General features: G+C 37.1%; 1 protein-coding gene and 1 pseudogene across 3 annotated transcripts in view; one reads left to right on the forward strand and one right to left on the reverse strand.

Moving 5' to 3' along the window:
• The window catches only part of ANKS1B (ankyrin repeat and sterile alpha motif domain containing 1B), a 1,071,061-nt gene that overhangs the window by 718,130 nt on the left and 335,187 nt on the right, over positions 1-17,744 (reverse strand). The gene's annotated exons all lie outside the window — the stretch shown is intronic.
• Positions 1,202-7,194, forward strand: LOC136176035 (DDB1- and CUL4-associated factor 13-like; annotated as a pseudogene).

Raw genomic sequence — 17,744 nt, forward strand, 5'->3', positions numbered from 1 at the left:
TCTGATTCATCTGCTGTGTTGGCTAGACATTACACCTTCAAATTTCCATTTATTTTGGTCTTTACAAAATTGTCTTAATGGAAAAAATTTCAATTCCCTGGAAGACTGTAAAAAGGAACCTGGAACAGTTCTTTGCTCAAAAAGAAAAAAAATATCTGTGTAAGATGGAATTATGAAGTTGCCCAGAAAATGGCATAAGGTAATAGAACAAAACAGTGAATATGTTGTTCAATGAAATCTGTGATGAAAATGAAAAATATGTCTTTTATGTTTACTTAAAAACCAAAGTAACTTTTTTGGCCAACCCAATACATAGGTAAAAGTATTCACAACTAGGTATAGAGAGCAAGGAGATAAACCTATTAGAAAAATAACTGAGACTTAATGAGAAGACAAAGAGCATTACCAAGTTTATAAGAACAAACTGCTAGACTGATGTTAATGTTACAAAGTCATATGTTCTGTTTGATAGGTCTGGTAATAGTGAAGAGTCTGGGGTGACTATTACAACTAGTTTTTGGGTCTTTATTCCTGATGTTAGTGAATGTGTGACTTAAAGGGCCAAAGGCAAGGCAGTCAAAATAAGAAAATACATACTGCTCCTAGGACATTCATCCAGTCACCTAGGTTCGAACTCTTGGAGACATTATTCTTTCTCCTGTTCTGTCATGATTACTGTTACCATAAAGAAGCAGTCATCAACTTTTATAAAATTTGCATTTCATAATAACTCCTAAACCCAGTATTACTTTTCTATTTTCATAATCACCAAACTAGTTCAAACTTCATCAACTCATCCTTCTGTTACTTGAATAGCAGTCTCCCATCTCTAAGTCCATTCCATTTTTACACAAAGGGTTTCTACCATTTTGAATGATAAAGCATGTTTTTCAAAGTAAAAATTTTTACAGATACCTATATTCTAGTATTAGAATTAATTTAGAAATTTAGGGAGTGTAATAAATAACGTCTTCATCCTCTGCCCAAATTGTAGATAGGAGTCTAGGGGTTGACAGATCTTTTCTGAAAAGGGCCAGAGAATAAATATTTTAGGCTTTTTAGGCCATATGATTTCTGTTGCAACCACTCAAAGCTGTTGTTGTAGCAATAAAGAGACACACACAAGATGTAAACAGAGGAGCCTGGCCAGATTTGGCCTGCGTGGGTCAGATTTGGCTCAGAGCCTGCAGTTAGCCAAACCATGGATAAAAACTCGGGCAAATGGATTAAAATGTCAACACTGGTGAGCAACAGAGCAGATACTAGAGAACATGGCTTAGGTACAAGACAATATAGGCTTTCTACTAGTACATCCCAGAATTAGACAGACTTAGCCTCAGGTCTGCCAAGCCTGGACAGATAGGATCCCTACTACTAAACTCAACTACACATACTCTTTGCTGATGAGAAGATCAAAAAGAGAATTAGTGATACATGCGCAGATCCTGTTCCCAAATTTACATATCATATGAACTCTCCTGAGGAATGAGTAGGAGCAGAGAGAAGCCCAGTTACATTAATCAGTGTCTCTCCACATGAGAAGATGAAATACAGAAAAAGAATCCTGCATTCTCTGCCTAGCTCCAGTAGATAAGTTATACTTTTAGAATTTGTTGTTTGAAACAAATATATGAGTAAAAAGTGACAATAAATTTCCACTTTATTAATCATAGCAAAACATATACATTTGAAAATGATAAAAATGGCTATGGATGTGTAGGATCCATGATTTATATAATCTACAGACAAGCTTCTCAGGTGGCACTAGTGGTAAAGAATTCACCTGTCAATGCAGGAGACTAAGAGATATGGGTTCAATTCCTGGGTCAGGAAGATACCCTGGAGAAGGGCATGGCAACCCACTCCAGTATTCTTGCCTGGAGAATTCCATGGACAGAGGAGCCTGGGAGGCTATAGTCCATAGGGTTGCAAAGAGTTGGACATGACTGAAGCAGCTTAGCCAACCAGTCAGTCACAGACAAGCTTTGTGCCTGTATGAAACTGCAGGCCCTAGTACCTCCATAGAGTGGTCAAGTTTGTGATCTATAGCTTCATGTTGTTGATGTTTAGTCACTAAGTCATGTCAGACTCTTTGTGACCCCTTGGACCGTAGCCCACCAGGCTCCTCTGTCTATGGGATTTTCCAGGCAAGAATACTAGAGTGAGTTGCCATTTCCTTCTCCAGGGAATCTTCCTGACCCAGAGATTGAACCCGCACTTCCTGTTTTGGCAGGCAGATCCTTTACCACTAAGCCACCAAGGAAATCCCCTATAGCTTCATATCATCCCTAAAAATAGGTGTTATAGTTCCAGACTGTAGCCTTATTAGAGGACAACAATAATCATACAGTAAATATTTATTGAATAAAACTATGAATTTTATAATAGCTGTTTTACTTCCTAAGGATTCCAATGCCTCCCCAAGGATACCCTACTGTTGGAAGCATGGAGTCTTAACCACTGGATCACCAAGGAAGTCCCTGTAATTTAATGTTTTGAAAAATCTGGATGAACATAAACATTGATGAATAACATAATTATTTAAAATATCGTTGAAGAAGACTGTGGTACAAGTGCAACATGGAAATTTGTACTACTATCTCCCTTATTAGATGTACATACAGAAGTGAACAACTCAATGAAAAACGCTTGGAGGTTAGGGAAGAGTTCAAAAATATGACTTTGATCCCACACAGGAATTGACATTTCTCACTTACAGAGATTAAAGCAACCATCTCATTGATAGTCATTTCATTTTTATTGCTTTTTTCTCCTCAAGGGCTATGGGAAAATAAAAGAAGAAAATCATATGAAAAACAATAATGAATCTACATGCTGACCAAAACAAAAGCATTGTGTTCTAAGAAATGAGAAATTTGAACCCAAGACTCTTTCACTTATAAAAGATACATTATTAAAACATTCTATTAATACACATTTAAGGCTGTGAACCTATCATTTCTACACACAGTAATTAAATCTCAATTTTTTTGTACTAACAAGCTGTAGATTTTTTACATCTGCTTTGCCAGAGAATCACATGTCAGAAAAGTAAGTTAATACAATAAACATCTTGGAATATCTTTAGAATTAAAAAAAAAAAAAAAACTTTCCTTTTCCTCTCTTTCTTCTAAATTAATGTGATTTAGTAAGCCTCATAATACCATTTAGCTTTTGATGGTATTAGACCCTGTTTTTAAAATCCAGCACAACTATTAATTTACTTTTTATGATCACACGCCTGGTACAAGAAGGTTAAGACGAAATTGTTAGTTAAAAAAGATGTCAAAATAAAAATCTGCCATACATCTGCTCTTTCATTATCCTCATTAACATTACTCTACCATCATCTTGACAAAACAGAGCAGCAATATTAATTTCTTTTGAAACTCATTTATTCCCTTACTCCACAGATTCAGTCCACCACCAAATCCTATGACTGATCTACCCTTGCATTTCTACCCTTTTGTTTCTATGTCAATGGCTGCCGTGTTAAGACATATTAAGACGTGCCTTGGCATCACACATGTACATTGTTGGCCCTGCCACTAAACTCATCTACCTTCTTGTACAGATTCACTTCTTTTCACTCTACATAAAACCATTAGAATAATCTTCAAACATCATTATTCTCACATTACTCATGGTCAATGAACTCGAGTACCTTCCAAATAGTTTTACTCAAAATAAAACTTTTTAGTTTCCCCTTTAGCTTACCAATCTTACCTACTTTATTTCACCTTTCAGTAAACTCCTTGCCAGTACTCTGCTTTATCTGAGTTTATCTGCTTATCGGTTCAACATAACACTAAATTTAAACTTGACTTAATCTTAGGCTCTTCTAGGCCAGGAAGAAGCATTTCCAGAAGAAATAAATATCTCTGAAAATCTATTCCACCATAAAAGCAACAAGAATATGCACAAAAAAATGTTTAAAATAAATTTTCAGAGAAATCTGGAAATTAACCAAAATGTGCAGCTATTTGTGTAGAATTTATTCCACATTTGAAGGAAAAAAATTAACCGACATATCCAAAAAGTTCAACAAACTTCATGAAAGATAAATTTAAAGAGATCTACACATAGACACAGAGTCAAAGTGTTGAATAACAAAGACAGACTCATGAGACATCAACTAGAGAAAAATGATTCATCTTGTAGAAGGGATCCACAGTAAGATTAATAGCTAACTTCTAGAAATCACGGAGTCCAGAGGCAATGAGTTGAAACATTCAAAATGCTGGAAGAAAAAAAATGTCAACCAAGAATCCTATATTCAGTAAAACTATACTTCAAAAAATCAAGACATTTCCAGATAAACAAAAATTTAGAGAAGTGCTAGTAGCTGTGTCCTTAAAAAAAAAAAAAAAAAAAGTCCATGAATGTGCTAGGTCGCTTCAGTCATGTACATGTCAGTAGTCATGTATGGATGTGAGAGCGGACCATAAAGAAAGCTGAGCCCCGAAGAATTGATGCTTTTGAACTGTGGTGTTGGAGAAGACTCTTGAGAATCCCTTGGACTGCAAGAACATCCAACCAGTCTATCCTAAAGCAGATCAGTCCCGGGTGTTCATTGGAAGGACTGATGGGTGTTGAAGCTGAAACGCCAATACTTTGGCTACCTGATGCAAACATCTGACTCTTTTGAAAAGACCATGATGCTGGGAAAGATTGAGGGCAGGAGGAGAAGCAGACAACAGAGGATGAGATGGCTGGATGGCATCACTGACTCAATGGACAAGAGTTTGGGTAAACTCCGGGAGTTGGTGATGGACAGGGCGGCCTGGCATGCTGCAGTTCATGGGATCGTAAAAAGACAGACACAGCTGAGTGACTGAACTGAACTGAACTGATTAATTATACTGACCCACTAAGAAAATAGCAACAATAACAAAAATAATGCAAGGAGCTCCAAGGGAATTAAAATGGTAAACTAGAAAATATATCTTTAACACAAAGGAAAAGAAAAAATGAGAAAAAGAAATAAAAAGCATATAATACACAGCAAACAAATAATAAAACGCATCCATTTTATTATGGACATTAAGTCCTACTTTACTGGTAATTATATTAATTGTAAGTGTACACAGCACTGCAAACCAAAGGCAAAGATTGATAGGATAGTTTTGTTTGTTTTTTAATAATCCAGTTACATAGCATCTACAAGAGACATGTTTTATATTCTAGGGCACTAATAGATTTAATGTAAAAATATAGAGAAGGATAGATATACCATAAGAACAATAATCCAAAGAAATATAAAGTGACTATGCTAACACTGAACAAAAGAAGCTTTAAGACAGAAATTGTTACTAGAGATTTAAAATAGAACATTTCATAAATTTATATAGCTAAAACGGTCAATCCATTAGGAGAACAAAGCATATAAACACACATGCACTTAAGAGAGTCCTAAAACATGAGACAAAAACTGACAGAATTGAAGGGAAAAATACACAATTCAACAATAACAATCGGTGAATTGAATATTCCACTTTTAATAATGAATAGAACAATTAGGCAGAAGATCAAGAAGTAAAAAGAAGACTTGAACCGCACCATAAATCAACTAGATCTAACAGATGTCTAGCTATAGGGCATTCCACCAAATGCACAGTATTCTTTCTTAAGTGGACATGGAACATCCTCCAGAATAAACTGCATGTTAGACCACAAAATAAGTACCAATAAATTTGAAAGGAATGAAGTCATATGAAATATATTCTCTGATCACAGAATAATAAAATTAGAAATTAATAAAAGAAGGAACTTGGGGGAAGTGGCATGTGTTGGTGGAGGAGGCCATGGCAACTGGGACCTAGAGATGAAAGCTCATGAGATTCGGGGAGAATTAGCAGCAAGATAAAAGTAAAGATGCTGAGTCTGAACCCAGACAACTACATCTGTGAAACCAAGTTGAACTTACAAAGAGTACCAAGAAACCATGAGCCTACTTTACAACATTTTGAGGTCCCACAGGAATATGTAAGAGCTTTAAATGCTACCAAACTGGAGCAGGTATTTGCAAACCATTCCTTGCTTCCCTGGACGGTCACTGTGATGGAGTCAGTTGCTGAGCAAAGCATCCAGAGAGTCTGGCTAATATCCTTTCTAGGGCATGTGATGGAGATAGATTAAAATTTGGAACTTCACTAGATGAAAATATATTAGTACAGTGCAAGCACATAAAGGTCTTTTTGTACAGGGAGTATGTACTCACTTTTGTGGGACTTCATTTTTTTACTGTTGATGATGACAAAACTGCCAAGCAATGGAAAATGGATGGACCAAGTTATGGAGAAGAAGAGGAACCACTGCCTACAATACTAGGAAAGATAGCATATACAGGAATTGATCATCACTGGAAAAAAGCTCTTTTGCCACATGTGGACAGCAAGTAGACACTTGGGATGAACAAAGAACCAATCCTATATGTTCAATGACTTGAGGATTTGACCATATAAGCAGTGTTAAATTTAACCCAACTGAAACACTTCTCTTGTGAAGTTGTTCTGACAGGAATATAGCACTGTATGATATGAGGAAAGCTACTCCTCTGAAAAATGTCACCTTAGATATGAGAACAAATACAATTTTCTGGAACCCTTTGGAAGCTTTTGTTTTTACTGCAGCAAAAATTACAGCTTATATACTTTTGATATGCATGCACTGGACATTCTTATAATGGTACATATGCATCATGTGTCTGCAGTACTTGATGTGGGTTACTCACCCACTGGGAAAGAGTTTGTGTCTGCTAGTTTTGACAAATCTATTCAAATCTTTCCTGTGGACAAAAATAGAAACGAGGAAGTCTGTCACACAAAGGGAATGCAACATGCTATCTGTGTGAAATGGACTTCTGACAGCAAGTACATTATGTGTGGATCTGATTAAATGAACATTCATCTGTGGATAGCTAATACTCCTGAAAAGTTAGGTGCTTACATCATGAGAGACAGCAGCCACAGATTATAACTAGAAGTTAAAGGAGAAACTTCAACATCATCCTCACATAAAACGCATCTCTCATCACCAACATCTACCAAAACTGTCTCCAGCCAGATTCAGGAACAGCACATCATGAAAGAAGCTCATTGACGAAAGGAACCGAATTGTATCAAACACAGCAAGCCTGGATCTGTGCAGATTGTGTCAGATAAGAAGAAATACACAGTGGCAGTTGTGAAATAATATTTGCTATTCTTTAATGCTAATGTATAATGATATGTTATGTTTTGAATTGTGAACTCTATTAATAAAAGTACTGTCCCTAGTATAACAATGAATGTTTCATGCGTCAAGCTTAGTTGTTGCACATTTTTGCTATCCTGAAAAGTTGTCTTTAAAGGTGACCTGGTTGATGAGACTATCCAACATTTCATTCTTGATCTTTTTTTCTTCATTGAAGAATACAGTATTTACAAACTAGCCTAATTTTTGCTGTTAGAAAGTGCACATATATTAATATTTTCCCTTTGACCTGTTAATTTGGACACTCTACAATTAAATGCATTTATATTTAAGACCAAACATCTCTTTTGTTACACTGAATATTACTTTGGATAATTATTGCAATGATTCTTCCTAGGATTCCATATGACACATAGAAGAAATATATCAGAATTTTTTTCAATTGTATTTATTTTCTGTGCAGTTTTCAAAAATGCATTTTCAAAAGTCCTCCCTCAGGATAAAAAGCCTGCTATTTTAACCCTTCCTCTGCAAAACAATTTCCAGTTATTAGACTACTCTTGTAGCTCTCCTCTGAGCCGCAGGTAAATTTTCTGTCTCTTTGTTTATGTGGCTCCATTTATCATCGGGTAAACTTACTGGAAATGAGAAAGAAGATTACTGTAATTCATAGAACTATTGATATACTCCTAAAATACTGCTAATTGCATAAGACATTTTAATTACTTGATCGTTTCTTTTTGAAAGGACAAAATAGGTTCCTTTAAGGCACCCATCGGCTAGCCCTATTTCTATATCTGAAAATCCAAGAGAACTTCTTGCTTTTCTTTTCTATCTCCCAGGTTAAAGTGTTATAGCACATACCTAACTTCTGAGTACAGCAAATATATTCAACATTCAACCAACATTTATTGATTCCTTTATTTCATAAGGGATAAAGCAAGCCCAGTTTTCCTTTATTTTACTTCTTGAATTTTTCCCTTTAGGACATAAGAACCCCAAAGGGAAGAAAAATACAGAAAATACTCCCTTGAATTATTCAAATAACCACTTCAAGCCTTTCTCTCTCTGTATTCCTTGGTGGGTACCTTATAGAGTTGGATGAGTTTTGGTTGTTCAGATGACTTACTGTTTCCAGGCAAAGGAATAAGTGGACTATTAAAGGTTGCTTGCTGTTTGGTGTCAGAACTAAACCTAAGGCGTCTATTCTTGCATCTAAGTTTGTCCTTTTGCCATTTAGCTTTTTAACTTTAAGCAAATCACCCAACCACTAAACATTATTTTCTAAATCATAGTGGTTTAATATAATAAAACCTACATCAAAGGACTCTTTTGAGGATTACATGAGTTAATACATGAAAAAAATGCATGTTACTGTTCATTCATTCTGTTTTTTATTTTCTTTTGATATAAAATAAAAGCTCTAACCTTAAGAAGTTTTTCTGCCCAGAGAAATGACCACGATTTTATACATGAACAACAACAGCATCAAAATCCCAGGAAGAACATGGGAACTAAAGTGAACACCCAGAGGTGCTGTGTGTGATTGTGAGATGCCAGGTCCAGGAGGCAATTGGAGACTGAAATTCTAGCCTGAACACTATAGCCAAGAATAGTTCTGTCTGGGGGCTGAATCTACCCAAGGTGGGATGCTGTTTTCTAATCTGTTCAAAGGCTTTATATGAGGTAGTGGGTGACTCTGAAAGAATATCCCTAGGAGACAGAATACGAGTACTCAACTGAGTGGCAAAGAGCCTTTCATGTTCATCGTACTAACATTTCGGTCTTAAGTGTTGAGTGAATTGAACTACGTGTTACTGAGTAATGAATTATACCCAAGTTCTATGTACACTAAAAAATAATCTGTTAGAAATAGACTGTTTAAATATTCCAAACTATCAAGTACGTTTTTCTTTTTCACTTAACATATATCTCAGAATTATTAATACATTCCAGAGAAGTAGTCTTTAAAGGTAGAAGGTAAAGAGGTTATGCTGTATTTACTATAGTTTCACTTCATGTAAAACAAATAAGGAAAAGGAAACAATGTTTGTACCAGAGTTGGCTTTGTTTTTGAGCTCTGCTTTTATGCCTTTCTCTGATGTTTTCTTTATTTTCCACTTATTTTTATTAGTTGGAGGCTAATTACTTTACAATATTGTAGTGGTTTTCGCCATACATTGACATGAATCAGCCATGGATTTACATGTGTTCCCCATCCTGAACCCCCCTACCACCTCCCTCCCCATCCCATCCCTCTGGGTCATCCCAGTGATGTTTTCCTAGGCTGCAAATAACTCTTACAATTATAGTTAAGTGAAAAGTATAAACCTATTACAACAAGATTTGACTTATATAATATAATCAAATAAAAATATCAGACTGTGCTGCCCAGTGCAGAACAATAGTGAATTTCTGTTGCTTAGCTAAAACAATTGGTCTAGCATTTCCTAATTTGTGTTCAGTCTCCTTAAAGATAAACATGAAATATACAAAATCATGCCATTAAAGTTTGTTCCACTGACTTTAACTAAATAACGTCTAGAAATTTTGCTGTCACTCTCTAGCTGAAGAAAGCAATATTTCCTTGGCATGAAATGTCAAATCCAAATTCCTCTGCTGGTCTTGGAAGATTCTCCACCAAATGACCCTTTCCCTCACATCACTTTTTACCATTTTGCTAATTCCAATAAATTAGCAATTAGGTGCTCAAAAAATATCTACGGGAAAAAAAGAAAGGGGGACAGGAATATGAATGTGTTTTTTAGAGGCAAAAGGAACTTACTCTCCATTCCACAAAATATCATCCCCATCTCTGACAAGCGTATCAATACGAATCTTATCATTAGTGACACAGTCTTTCAGATATTAACTTCTTTGAGAACATAAATCTTCTTGGAGGGTCAGTATTAATAAGGCAATTTATTCATCAGTGCTCTCCAATGAAGAAATTTTGGAGCCAGAACAAGAGTAGGTAGTAGATATGTGAAAATTAAAAGCAATACAGAAAGTAATACTCTGGGAAAGATAGTGCTCTTTGCCTTTGTCCTTATTAAATATCTGTATTTCCTCGGTGAGACATTCAACAATTATTAGCTCCCATACATACTAGAGATATGATTACTAGAAGCTGAAAAAAGCATTGATTCTACAAATATTGAGTTCCTATTACATGCTAAGTACATAAGTATAGAGGAAAAATGGTCTAGCTAGGACTTTAACTACTAAATAAAATCATTCCAATGGTGAGAGTATAATACTGGAGAACTGCCAAGAGAACATACAAGGAAGAAATACAATACTGGGGAAATGGAGGAGAAGTCATTAATAGGCAGCAATTTTCTTATCTTTTAACCAGACATTGTTCACAACTATATCTCATCTAGCAACTAGAATCCTTCAATCCTTGCTTAAAATGCCCTTGAAAAATTGATGCTTTTGAACTATGGTGTTGGAGAAAACTCTTGAGAGTCCCTTGGACTGCAAGGAGATCCAACCAGTCCATCCTGAAGGAGATCAGTCCTGGGTGTTCATTGGAAGGACTGATGCTGAAGCTGAAACTCCAGTACTTTGGTCATCTCATGCGAAGAGTTGACTCATTGGAAAAGACCCTGATGCTGGGAGGGATTGGGGGCAGGAGGAGAAGGGGACGACAGAGGATGAGATGGCTGGATGGCATCACCGACTCAATGGCATGAGTTTGGGTAAACTCCGGGAGTTGGTGATGGACAGGGAGACCTGGCGTGCTGCGATTCACGGGGTCGCAGAGTCGGACATGACTGAGCAACTGAACTGAACTGAACCCCAACTATTTCTTTCTCTCTTTTCACCCTGTCAGTAACTTAGTTTTCAGTTCACAAATAAATTACAAGATGCCTATATCCAAACTGAGCCATATAATCTATAAAATACAAAAAAAACATAATAAAAAATATAAAATCCAGATTTACTGGACATATTGAAGGAAATTTATAGTAGAAAAATCATTCAAAGAAAAAGATACCATCCCATAGTTGAACATGAATCTTTCAAGAAAAACCACATGTAAATTTTCAGCAACTTTAGTGCCACAGTCATCATGTTAACAAACACTTACTGTAGAGTTACTATTAGGATGTGAAATAGAGTTAATTAAAGGTTGTTTTATAAAATATTCTGAAAACATAATTCAGGGTTGTGTTCCGTCTTCCAAACTAGACTATTTTCTTCAAGATTCTGAAAACTTTATATCATTTATATAACTAATATATAATATTACGGGTGACAAAAAGCCTATGCCATTGCTATTCTTGTTATATTCATAATTATAAGGACAGGAAAGGCTACCCCATGGACTGAAGCCTGCCAGGCTTCTCTGTCCATGGGGATTCTCCAGGCAAGAATACTGGAGTGGGTTTGCCGTACCCTCTAACTTGTCTAACTTCTTAGACAAAATAATTTTAACAAATAACAGCCAGCAGAAAGAATCAACACATCCAATTTTGCTTCCACTTGTTCCAAAGAAAATAGTTATCTTCAAACTGAAGAAAGAATATCATTTAATATAAAGAAGAATTGAAACTCAAGATAGCTCACACAATAGTTAGAGAATATCATCCAGATGAGTGAAGTCCAAGTCTCCAGCCCACGTATGCTATACCTCAGGACCAACTAAAAGAACTTAAACATGCTGATTGTTGTTAATGTCTTCTGCAATTCTTCAGAAATCACAGTGAGAACAACAGATGACAGAAGACTATGCTTAGTCGCTCAGTCATGTCCAACTCCCTGCGACCCCATGGGCTCTAGCCCCCCAGGATCCTCTGACCATGGGGATTCTCCAGGCAAGAATCCTGGAGGGGGTAGCTGTGCCATCCTCCAGGGCGTCTTCCCAACCCAGTGACAGAACCCAGGTCTCCCGCACGGCAGGAGGATTCTTTACCATCTGAGCCACCAGGGAAGCCTGAGAATGGGCAAGTCTTTATTCCAATTTTTAAAAGAGAAATTGAGGCAAAAGAGTAGGAAGTTTGATACCAGTCCCTGCCAAAATTCTTTGAGTTAAGCAGATGATTTTAAGGTCTTAGTGAATAAACAGGTATTCATAAAAATGGAATTTGCTAAATTAAGATATGCTAAGTTATTTCCTTCTTCCTCCCTCCCTTCCTATCTCCTTCTCTCTCCCTTCCCTCTTTCTTTCATTCCTATCTTCCTTTATTTTTGTTATTCAACAAGGGTTTGTCTGACAACTCTAGGGATGCTTTATATATACTGACAAAACAAAGTGTTGCAAAACCAAAGTCTCTGACAAAGAATTTTGTGAACAAGATGAAGAAATTGAGGTTAGTAATAGCAATTAATTTTTTAAAAATACTTGGCATGAAGAACATGCAATTAATTAGATCTCCAGGAGTTCCCACAGTGCTCTGTTCACTGGCTTCCTGTGCCACACTTCTATCAATGTCTCCATAAAATGATAGGAGGCATAGACATGCTGGTTACATAAAGCAGTGGAAGGATAACCAGCACTTACATGAAATCACCAGCATTGCTAGCTCAAAATTCATACTCTCATCTTCTCCCTGGATTTACTTAATCAAAATTGAGGAGTTGGGTACAAATCCGTGTTTTAAGAAGCGTTGCTGTTGCTGTTCAGTTGCATTTGACTCTTTGCAACCCCACCGACTGCAGCACGCCAGGCTCCCCTGTTCTTTACCGTCTCCCGGAGCTTGATCAAACTCATGTCCCTCGAGTTGGTAATGCCATCCAAATATCTTGTCCTCCGTCAACCCTTTCTCCTACTGCCTTCAAACCCTCTCAGAATCAGGGTCTTTTCTAATGAGTCAGCTCTTCGCAGCAGGTGACCAAAGATTGGAGCATCAGCTTCAGCGTCAGTCCTTCCAATGAATGAATATTCAGAGCTGATTTCCTTTAGGATTGACTGGCTGGATCTCCTTGCAGTCCAAGGGATTCTCAAGAGCCTTCTCCAATACCTCAGTTCAAAAGCATCAATTTTTGGCACTCAGCCTTCTTGATGGTCCAATTTTCACATCCATACATGACTACTGGAAAAACCATAGCTTTGATGGACCTTTGTTGGCAAAGTAATGCCTCTGCTTTTTAATATGTTTTTTAGGTTGGTCAGGTCTTTTCTTCCAAGGACCAAGCATCCTTTAGTTTCATGGTTGCAGTCACCATCTGCCTTGATTTTGGAGCCCAAGAAAATAGTCTCTCACTGTTTTCATTGTTTCCCCATCTATTTGCCATGGAGTGATGGGACTGGATGCCATAATCTTTGTTTTCTGAATGTTGAGTTTTAAGCCAACTTTTTCACTCTCCTCTTTCACCTTCATCAAGAGGCTCTTTAGTTCTTCTTTGCTTTCCGCCATAAGGTTGGTGTCATCTGCATAACTGAGGTTATGGATATTTCTCCCAGCAATCTTGATTCCAGCTTGGGCTTCATCCATCCCAGAATTTTGAATGATGTACTGTACACATAAGTTAAATAAGTAGGGTGACAATATACAGCCTTGATGTACTCCTTTCCCAATCTGGAACCACTCCATTGTTCCATGTCTGATTTTAACTGGTGCTTCTTGACCGGCAAACAGGTTTCTCTAGAGGCAGGTAAGGTGGTCTGGTATTCCCATTTCTTGACAAATTTTCCACAGTTTGTTGTGATCTACACAGACAAAGGCTTTAGCATAGTCAATGAAGCAGATGTTTTTCTGGAATTCTCTTGCTTTTTCTATGATCCCATAGATGTTGACAATTTGATCTCTGGTTCCTCTGCCTTTTTGAAATCCAGGTTTAACATCTGGAAGTTCCTGGTTCACGTACTATTGAACTCTAACTTGGAGAAATTTGAGAATTACTTTGCTAACATATAAAATGAGTGTAACTGTGCAGTAGTTTGAACATTCTTTGACACTGCATTTCTTTGGGATTGGAATGAAAACTAACTTTTTCTAGTCCTGTGGCCACTGCTGAGCTTTCCAAATTTGCTAGCATATTGAATGCAGCACTTTCACAGCATCCTCTTTTAGGGTTTGAAATAGCTCAAATGGAATTGCATCACCTCCAATAGCTTTGATCATAGTGATGTTTCCTAAGGGCCACTTGACTTCTCACTTCAGGATGTCTGGCTCTGGGTGAGTGATCACACCATCATGATTGTCTGAGTCATACTACACTTGATCTTAGCCAAAAGACTGAGAAGTGATGATTGTCTGAGTCATGAAGATCTTTTTTGTATAGTTCTTCTGTGTATTGTTGCCACCTCTTCTTACTATCTCCTGCTTCTGTTAGGTCACTACCATTTCTGTCCTTTATTGTGCCCATCTTTGCATGAAATATTCCCTCGGTATCTCTAATTTTCTTGGAGAGATCGCTAGTGTTTTCCCCCACTCTATTGTTTTCCTCTATCTCTTTGCATTGATCACTTAGGAAGTCTTTTTTATCTCTTCTTGCTATTCTTTGGAACTCTGCATTCAGATGGCTATATCTTTCCTTTTCTCCTTTTCTTTTCACTTCCCTTCTTTTCTCTGCTATTTGTAAGGCCTCCTCAGACAACCATTTTGCCTTTCTTTTTCTTAGGGATGGTTTTGATCACCGCCTCTTGTACAATGTTAGGAACCTCTGTCCATAGTTATTCAGGCACTCTGTCTATCAGATAACAAGCATTATCATTACTAATTTGCACTCTTAGTTCTAAGAACCTTCACCATTGAGATATGTTCTCTACTCCCAATTACTAACCCCATGTATATAGGAGCCCAAATGAAAAAAAACAACAACAACAAATATTAAGAATAAAGCTTCTTAGAGAACTGTCTTTAAAAGCTCTCAAAGATTCAGGAAATTTTCTTTACTCTGCACTCCCCTTTAGTCTTGCTACTTGTCCTTGATTATCCTACTCTGCTGAGTTCTTTGATTTGATTTTATTTTATTCAGAAGGTCCCCTCTATCCTAAGGATTATTTTTTAGTGACAACAAAAAAAGTGGCATTCTATTTCAGGCTCCACTCAAACATCAAATTAACCTAATGTAAGCATCCTAGCCCCGTGGGGGCATCTGACAATTGATATGGAAGCTAGTAATTATTGATACCATCCTCAGTGGTATTAAAAAAAAAACACTTAAAACACATGATTTTGGATTACTTCTTTCATTTCATTCTCACCATTTCTACCCCACCTCTGTCAACATTCATTTCAGCTATATAAAAATAGTGTGCAGTTCTTCATTTGCAGCTTTATGCTCATCAATGTCATATCACAAAAAAAGTCTTTCCTAAAAGCTACAAGTCCCTTCTCCATGACGAGACTAATTTATATCTGTAGTTCTTTGGTGCCATCTGCCTCCATCAAAGCACTTTTCACAGTGAACTATGACCTTCACTAAAAAGTAAACTCCTTCATACAGGAAACTGTGCTTCTGATGTATCCCCATTCAAAGCACAAGGCCATATTCTTAGGATATGCTTACTACAAGTTAGAGGGATAGGTAGTTGGATGTTTGGATGCTGTAGGCACTCACCTCACAGGTGGTAGTGTCTGGGACAGGAAGAAAAAAACTTCAAAAAATTGATGACATCTGAGGTATATCTTGAAGTGATGGAGAAACTAAAGTGGAAGGGCAGATATTTCTCTCCATCACAATAGCCAGTAACTCTGGCTATTGAGTATCAGAGAGTATCATGAAACTCTCTGAGCTGCATGACAAGAATTTCCTAATGAGTCTTACTCTATCCAGTAAGTTCTATCTCTTAACCATTTTTCTATGCAGTCTTACTGAAATGAAAATCCGAATATGCCCTGCTTCTTAATGGAGTCTGCAAGGTTATTCATAATCTGGCTACTGCTTAACCCTCTTGATTTAATAGTCAGCCCTCCCCACCTGGAACACTGTGTTCTAACCATATATTAATAACTCCTGGCCAATGCCAAGCTTGTTCTTTTATCTGTGGACTTTTGCACCAAGAATACTCATCCTCTTATTTTTGTCTGAGTAACTCCTAATGCTCCTCCAGGGCTCAGTTTCTATAGGACTGTTTTTCATCATTGTCTTGGGAATGGCTAGATCAGGTCACCTACCATGTACTCTTACAATGCCTTGCATTTATTGTTGCTTTAATGAAGTAATTATCTGTGAAATATCTATCTTCCCGAGATACTACCAACTGCGAAAGAGCAAGGAACTGATTTTTTTTCATTACTGCTTCCTCAATGTCTATCAAAGTGTCTGGCACATAATAAAGCTCTCACTAAATATACATGAAACAACAAATACATGATGGATTGAATGAACATGACACCTGCAGTTTAACCACTCACTAGTTCTTCTCACATGCATTTCAAATGCTCTATCATATAAGATACTGTATTTCCCTAAAGCTATATCTTGGAATTGCATTATAGAACAATGACTGAGTACCAAAATATCATATCTATGAATAACAACATGTCACAAAATCAAACTCTCAAAAGCTGTAAACATATATCAACATTTAGAAACATAAAAATTGGACTTTTCGTCCAATAAAACAGACTTACATCTACTTGTTATAGTGGTTGGAGCCCCAAAGTAAAATAAAACACCACATAAAATCAACTTCTACTATGTTATAAAGTTTTACTAGCTAAAACAAACATACAAGGAATGAAACTATGCAACAGAACCTTAGGAAGCATTTCTAAAATTTGTAAGTTTTTTTAAACGGAGATTAGGATGACCTTCATTACTAAACCAGCTTAAGATTTGTTATCCTTTAGGTTGATATTAAAGTTCAACATTCAGAAAACTAAGATCATGGCATCCGGTCCCATCACTTCATGGGAAACAGATGGGGAAACGATGGAAACAGTGTCAGATTTTACTTTTTGGGGGCTCCAAAATCACTGCAGACAGTGACTGCAGCCATGAAACTAAAAGACACACACTCATTGGAAGGAAAGCTATGACTAACCTAGACAGCATATTAAAAAGCAGGGATGTTACTTTGCCAACAAAGGTCGATCTAGTCAAGGCTGTGGTTTTTCCAGTGGTCATGTATGGATGTGAGAGTTGGACTATAAAGAAAGCTGAGCACCGAAGAATTGATGATTTTGAACTGTGGTGTTGGAGAAGACTCTTGAGAGTCCCTTGGACTGCAAGGAGGTCCAACCAGTCCATCCTAAAGGAGATCAGTACACTGGAAGGACTGATGCTGAAGCTGAAATTCCAATACTTCAGCCATCTGATGTGAAGAAGTGACTCATTTGAAAAGAGCCTGATGCTGGGAAAGATTGAAGGCAGTAGGAGAAGGGGGCGACAGAGGCTGAGATGGTTGGATGGCATCACTGACCCAATTGAGATGAGTTTAGGTAAACTCAGGGAGTTGGTGATGGACAGGGAGGCCTGGTGTGCTGTGGTCCATGGGGTCGCAAACAGTCGGACATGACTGAGCGACTGAACTGAACTGAACTGAGGTTGGTATTATTCAATGCAGCATCCAAATATTTGAAATCTTCATTAGGAGCCTTAGTTGAGAGGGTTTGGAAGACTGGAATCAACTATTATCTAACAATATAATT

Source organism: Muntiacus reevesi, chromosome 1 (genome assembly GCF_963930625.1).
Source record: "Muntiacus reevesi chromosome 1, mMunRee1.1, whole genome shotgun sequence".
NCBI classification, from domain to species: domain Eukaryota; kingdom Metazoa; phylum Chordata; class Mammalia; order Artiodactyla; family Cervidae; genus Muntiacus; species Muntiacus reevesi.